Source organism: Sparus aurata, chromosome 19, assembly GCF_900880675.1.
Source record: "Sparus aurata chromosome 19, fSpaAur1.1, whole genome shotgun sequence".
Lineage (NCBI taxonomy): Eukaryota > Metazoa > Chordata > Actinopteri > Spariformes > Sparidae > Sparus > Sparus aurata.
In genome coordinates, this window is record NC_044205.1 from 30,945,662 (window position 1) to 30,952,563 (window position 6,902).

The window sequence follows — 6,902 nt, forward strand, 5'->3', positions numbered from 1 at the left end:
CACAGACTTTTCTTCAAGCTCTCTCCTGATGTGTCCAAGTCTCTGTGTATCTGGTTCTGTCCCGGAGCTCCGGAGCTTCGGTCTCTATATACATATGGAGTGTGGTAGTAGTACCGGGGAGCCGAGCACAGAGCATTAGCCACAGTTAGCACAACAGTAGAACAGCCTGTTGCTCCGAGCTGGGGCTGCAGCGCCGACAGCAGCGCTCTGGTCTGCTCTCCGAGCTCTGTGCCACCATACCGCTACCAGAGACTCTGTGTTGCCCAGAGACGGCCGGGTACAACGGTATTATGGCTGATCTCAAATGATATGCGAACCACGCTCTACTTGCCCCTCCCCTCAGGCCCCTCCCTCTCGATGCCAAAACAGTGACAGAAAGTTGAAACTGAAAATCAGTGACACTGAAAAAAAAACTGACATTGTAAAAAAAATCTGTCACTGAAAAAAAAGTGACATGAAGAAAAAATCTGAAGATTGTCATTGAAAAATACAAAAAAATCCCGATAAAATAAAATGATAAGATTTTCGCATTTGAATTATTTGAATTACTTTCTCTTTTCAGTGCCAATACTTGTTTCAATGCCAATACAACTGTTTTCAATACAAATGTTTCAATGACAATGTTTCTTTTTTCAGTACTGGTTTTGTTTTCAATGCCAATTTTTTTTTTGGATGCCAAATTTTAAAGTCACCATTCTGGCTCCATATTTTACTGTGTACTTTTTGAGAAATCAAGTGTCAAAATCCTTACCAGAGAAAAGAATAAGGATATTTCGCCCAACTTTGACATGGAATAAAAAGCTTATTTTCCATAAGTAGTCCAAGATTCATATACTGCTGAACTAAGTACTTCCTAGACTACTTGTGTAACTAGTATGAAATAACTGATTTGTAAACACAGTTTATTGAAAGAGGCAAAGACTTTGTTGCATACTTCCTTGCTGTGAATGAAAGTACTGACACGACTGACACTGCACAGCTGGCCATCTTCATCCGTGGAGTGGACTCCAGTTTGTGCGTTACAGAGGAAATATTGGACATTAAATCGATGCAAGGGACAAAGAAAGGAAAAGACATCTTTAAAACTGTATGTGAAAGTGTAACCGACATGAAACTGCCTTGGGAGCACCGGCGATGTACGGTGAAAAAAGTGGACTAGTGGGAAGGATGCGTTTAAAGATGCGGGAGGAGAACTGTGCTGGTGAGTTGACAGCATATCACTGCATCATACACCAAGAAGCGCTGTGCGGTAAAGTCCTAAAAATGGATCATGTGATGAACACTGTAACGCAAACCGTAAACTTTATCAGAGACCAAGGTTTGAATCACCGCCAATTTCAGTCTTTTCTGCGGGTAATAGATTCAGAGTTTGGCGACATGCCTAAACATACGGAGAAGTGGTGGCTAAGTCGGGGGAAAGTTCTCAAAAGACTTTTTGAGCTGGGCAAGGAGATCTGTCAGTTTATGGACAGTAAAGGAAAAGACTCCACAGTTCTGTGCGATGAAAAGTAGAAATGTGAGTTGGCGTTTCTGGCTGAAATAACTACGCATCTCAGCATCTTAAACCTTTCAGCTCCAGGGACGGGAGTGCATGATCACTGATATGTACGATGCAGTGAAGGCATTTCAAGTGAAGCTGCGCTTATGGGAGACACAAATGCACCAATGCAACTTGTCTCACTTTCCCTGGTGCCAAGTAATGTTGAACCAAGTTAGGGCCGTGGTGTTCCCAAATGCCCACTTTACTGATAAACTGAGCACACTTCACACTGAGTTTGCACGGAGCTTTGGTGACTCTGAAGCACAGGAAATTAATTTCGAACTGCTTCGCAACCCATTTGCCGTCCACGTGGAAACTGCACCTGTATAGATGCAGATGGAGCTGATAGAGCTAGAGCTACAGTGTAACGGGACACTAAAGGCAAAGTACGACACTGTGCGGCCCGCACAGTTCATTCGCTTCATTCCTGAAGAATTGCCCCAGCTCCATCAACATGCGGCTCAAACCCTGTGTTATGTTGGGCAGGACGTCTGTGTTGCCAGGAAAAGATGCCAAGCATCAAGCTCTGACAAACTGGCATAAGAGCAAAGAAAACGGAGTGTTTTGATTTGTTATGATTTTAACTTTTACTTAAAAGCACCATTTTTATTTATATTTTCAGATTTTTTCCCAGCATGTTCATGTTTTATATTTGTATAATTTTGTCAGGAGATATTTTTTATGGAGAGCAAAATATTTTAAGTTTAAGTTTATTTGTTTTTGAATGATATTGTATCCTGTCTGTTTCGATTCACATTAATGTTCAGAAACTTTTAGGCTGACATTGGGTGAGAGGTTGTGTAGCTGTTCATCACAAGGCTGAATAAGTGGATAACGTGTTGTTTCACTTGTATGCCTAAAGGTTTGAACTTTGAAAAAAACTAAAGCATGTGTAGCATGTATGCTACCCTATTAATGCACAGTTTATGTACTAACAGATAGCCACAACATTATTATCTGGGCTAGGATCAGAAGACTAGATTCAGCTCTAGGAGCGGAGAGTGAGACACGGAACACAGTAAGATTTTAGTGACACCATATATTATAGTAGTGGAATACCAAAAACATTAAATAGAATAACAATAGAAATATGGAATGCAAATACAAATGGCCATTCGTAAAAAACATCAGTATGTACAATTAATTTCGTCAGTGAACATCGGAGGACTCACAGCGCACATATAATTCATGAGCACCTGGTATTCACAGGCAGTCTCCCATCCAAGTACTAACCAGGCCCAAATGCCAAAGAACAGAGTTCAAGCTCTACCGCAATGCAACGGCCCAACGGATTAGTGTCCAATGGGGAAGGGGAAAAGTCCAAGGGTTGGAAGGTGAGTGTGTGTGCTGTGTGTAGGGGCCGTTAGTGAGTTGCGAGGGGCCAAACAATTAGGAAAAGGGAGCGGCTGCCTAAAGGAGCCTCCTACCAGCCTGACCAGAGCAGTGGGGGTTCTGTTGGCTTCTCTCGGGACACAGTCTTCAGGCTTGGTGCCCAGGCTAATTCTCAGCTCGCCATCAACCTGGCCAAAGTCCGTGATTAAATCAGCATACGGCTCCAGTTCTGAGGTTCAGCGGCTCTGGTAGTCGGCTCCTGCAGCAAACATTTCCCCTGCCTGCTCCTCTCGCTACTGCTGGCAGCAAGCCACAGCCGGGTCATGTTACCGCGACTGGTCGCGCTCTAATGACGTGACGTGATGACGTACGGTGCAATCACATGACAACTTTGCTTTATAAGGGAAAATATTATAAATAAATAGGGTTTTCCCACCCACGTTACACATGTGTGCTGATTCTAGGATTAAAAACAAATCATATCTACAGGAAGAGAGCACACTCACTGTGTATTCAGACATGTAAAAACATCTTAATGGATTTCAGCGGTGCCGACATAAGCACAAAGTCATTTACTTAACGTTTACTTAAAAGCACCATTTTTATTTATATTTTCAGGTTTCTTTCCAGCCTGTTCATATTTTGAATTTGTATAATTTTGACAGGAGATATTTTATCGAGACAAAGTATTTTAAGTTTATTTAATTTGGAATGATATTGTATCCTGTCTGTTTCGATTCGAATTATGGTAAAAAACATTTTGTTTTAGTCTGTTCCATAAATGTTTATGCTGTTCAGCCCGCGACCTAAAGTGTGCTTTAAGATTTGGCCCCCTGTGCAATTGAGTTTGATACCCCTGCCTTGTAGGGCCAATACAGCTCAAAAAGGCAGTATTTTACTTGCCAAAAAGTGATTGCAGCTCCTACCTTGTGACTGAGAGGTTGTTTCGAGGTCAAAATGACTTGATTTTCCTCTTGGTGGTTATATTGGAGAGATTATAACCTATCCAGTGCTTTTAACCTGTTGAAATACCTCATAGGGCCTATATAGCTCAAAAAAGGCAGTGTTTCACCTGCCAAAAAGTGTTTGCCACTCCTACCCTGTGACTAAGACGTTGTATCTACATCAAAATAACTTGATTTCCCTCTTCGTGGTTATATTGGAGAGATTGTAGCCTATCCTGTGCCTTTTACCTGTTGAAATACCTCATAGGGTCAATACAGCTCAAAAAAGGCAGTGTTTCACCTGCCAAAAAGTGATTGCAGCTCCTACCTTGTGACTGAGAGGTTGTTTCGAGATCAAAATGACTTGATTACGCTCTTGTTGGTTATATTGGAGAGATCTGAATCAATCCAGTGCTTTTAAACTGTTGAAATACCTCAGAGGGCCTATACAGCTCAAAAAAGGCAGTGTTTCACCTGCCAAAAAGTGATTGTAGCTCCTATCTCGTGACTGACAGGTTGTTTCGAGATCAAAATGAATTGATTAGGCTCTTGGTTGTTATATTGGAGAGATCTGAATCAATCCAGTGCTTATGACCTGTTGAAATAACTCAGAGGGCCTATACAGCTCAAAAAAGGCAGTGTTTCACCTGCCAAAAAGTGATTGCAGCTCCTACCATGTGACTGACAGGTTGTTTCGATATCAAAATGACTTGATTTCCCCCTTGGTGGTTATATTGGAGAGATTTGGATCAATCCAGTGCTTTTAACCTGTTGAAATACCTCAGAGGGCCTATACAGCTCAAAAATGGCAGTGTATCACCTGCCAAAAAGTGATTGTAGCTCCTATCTTGTGACTGACAGGTTGTTTCGAGATCAAAATGACTTGATTTCCCTCTTGGTGGTTATATTGGAGAGATCTGGATCAATCCAGTGCTTTTGACCTGTTGAAATACCTCAGAGGGTCTATACAGCTCAAAAAAGGCAGTGTTTCACTTGCCAAAAAGTGATTGCAGCTCTTAAGTTGTGACTGACAGGTTGTTTCGAGATCAAAATGACTTGATTTCCCTCTTGATGGTTATATTGGAGAGATCTGGATCAATCCAGTGCTTTTAACCTTTTGAAATACCTCATAGAGCTTATATAGCTCAAAAATGGCAGTGTTTCTCCTGCCAAAAAGTGATTGCAGCTCCTACCTTGTGACTGACAGGTTGTTTCGAGATCAAAATGACTTGATTACGTTCTTGTTGGTTATATTGGAGAGACTTGGATCAATCCAGTGATTTTAACCTGTTGAAATACGTCATAGGGCCTATATAGCTCAAAAAAGGCAGTGTTTCACCTGCCATAACGTGATTGCAGCTCCTATCTTGTGACCGAGAGGTTGTTTAGAGATCAAAATGACTTCATTTCCCTCTTGGTGGTTATATTGGAGAGATCTGGATCAATCCAGTGCTTTTGACCTGTTGAAATACCTCAGAGGGCCTATACAGCTAAAAAAATGCAGTGTTTCAACTGCCAAAAAGTGATTGCAGCTCCTAAATTGTGACTGACAGGTTGTTTCGAGATCAAAATGACTTGATTACGCTCTTGTTGGTTATATTGGAGAGATTTGGATCAATCCAGTGCTTTTACCTGTTGAAATACCTCATAGGCCTATACAGCTCAAAAATGGCAGTGTTTCACCTGCCAAAAAGTGATTGTAGCTCCTATCTTGTGACTGACAGGTTGTTTCGAGATCAAAATGACTTGATTTCCCTCTTGGTGGTTATATTGGAGAGATTTGGATCAATCCAGTGCTTTTTACCTGTTGAAATACCTCAGAGGGCCTATACAGCTCAAAAAATGGCAGTGTTTCACCTGCCAAAAAGTGATTGCAGCTCCTATCTTGTGACTGACAGGTTGTTTCGAGATCAAAATGACTTGATTCCGCTCTTGTTGGTTATATTGGAGAGATTTGGATCAATCCAGTGCTTTTGACCTGTTGAAATACCTCAGAGGGTCCTATACAGCTCAAAAAAGGCAGTGTTTCACCTGCCAAAAAGTGATTGCAGCTCCTACCTTGTGACTGACAGTTTGTTTAGAGATCAAAATGACTTGATTAGGCTCTTGTTGGTTATATTGGAGAGATCTGGATCAATCCAGTGCTTTTGACCTATTGAAATACCTCAGAGGGCCTATACAGCTCGAAAAAGGCAGTGTTTCACCTGCCATAACGTGATTGCAGGTCCTACCTTGTGACTGACAGGTTGTTTAGAGATCAAAATGACTTGATTAGGCTCTTGTTGGTTATAGTGGAGAGATTTGGATCAATCCAGTGCTTTTAAACTGTTGAAATACCTCAGAGGGCCAATACAGCTCAAAAAAGGCAGTGTTTCACCTGCCAAAAAGTGATTGCCGCTCCTATCTTGTGACTGAGAGGTTGTTTCGAGATCAAAATGACTTGATTTCCCTCTTGGTGGTTATATTGGAGAGATCTGGATCAATCCAGTGCTTTTGACCTGTTGAAATACCTCAGAGGTCCAATACAGCTCAAAAAAGGCAGTGTTTCACCTGCCAAAAAGTGATTGCAGCTCCTAAGTTGTGACTGACAGGTTGTTTAGAGATCAAAATGACTTGATTACGCTCTTGGTTGTTATATTGGAGAGATCTGGATCAATCCAGTGCTTTTGACCTGTTGAAATACCTCAGAGGGCCTATACAGCTAAAAAAATGCAGTTTTTCACCTGCCAAAAAGTGATTGCAGCTCCTACCTTGTGACTGACAGGTTGTTTAGAGATTAAAATGACTTGATTAGGCTCTTGTTGGTCATAGTGGAGAGATTTGGATCAATCCAGTGCTTTTCAACTGTTGAAATACCTCATACGGCCAATACAGCTCAAAAATGGCAGTGTTTCACCTGCCAAAAAGTGATTGCTAGCTCCTATCTTGTGACTGACAGGTTGTTTCGAGATCAAAATGATTTGATTACGCTCTTGGTGGTTATATTGGAGAGATCTGAATCAATCCAGTGCTTTAACCTGTTGAAATACCTTAGAGGGCCTATACAGCTCAAAAAAGGCAGTGTTTCACCTGCCATAAAGTGATTG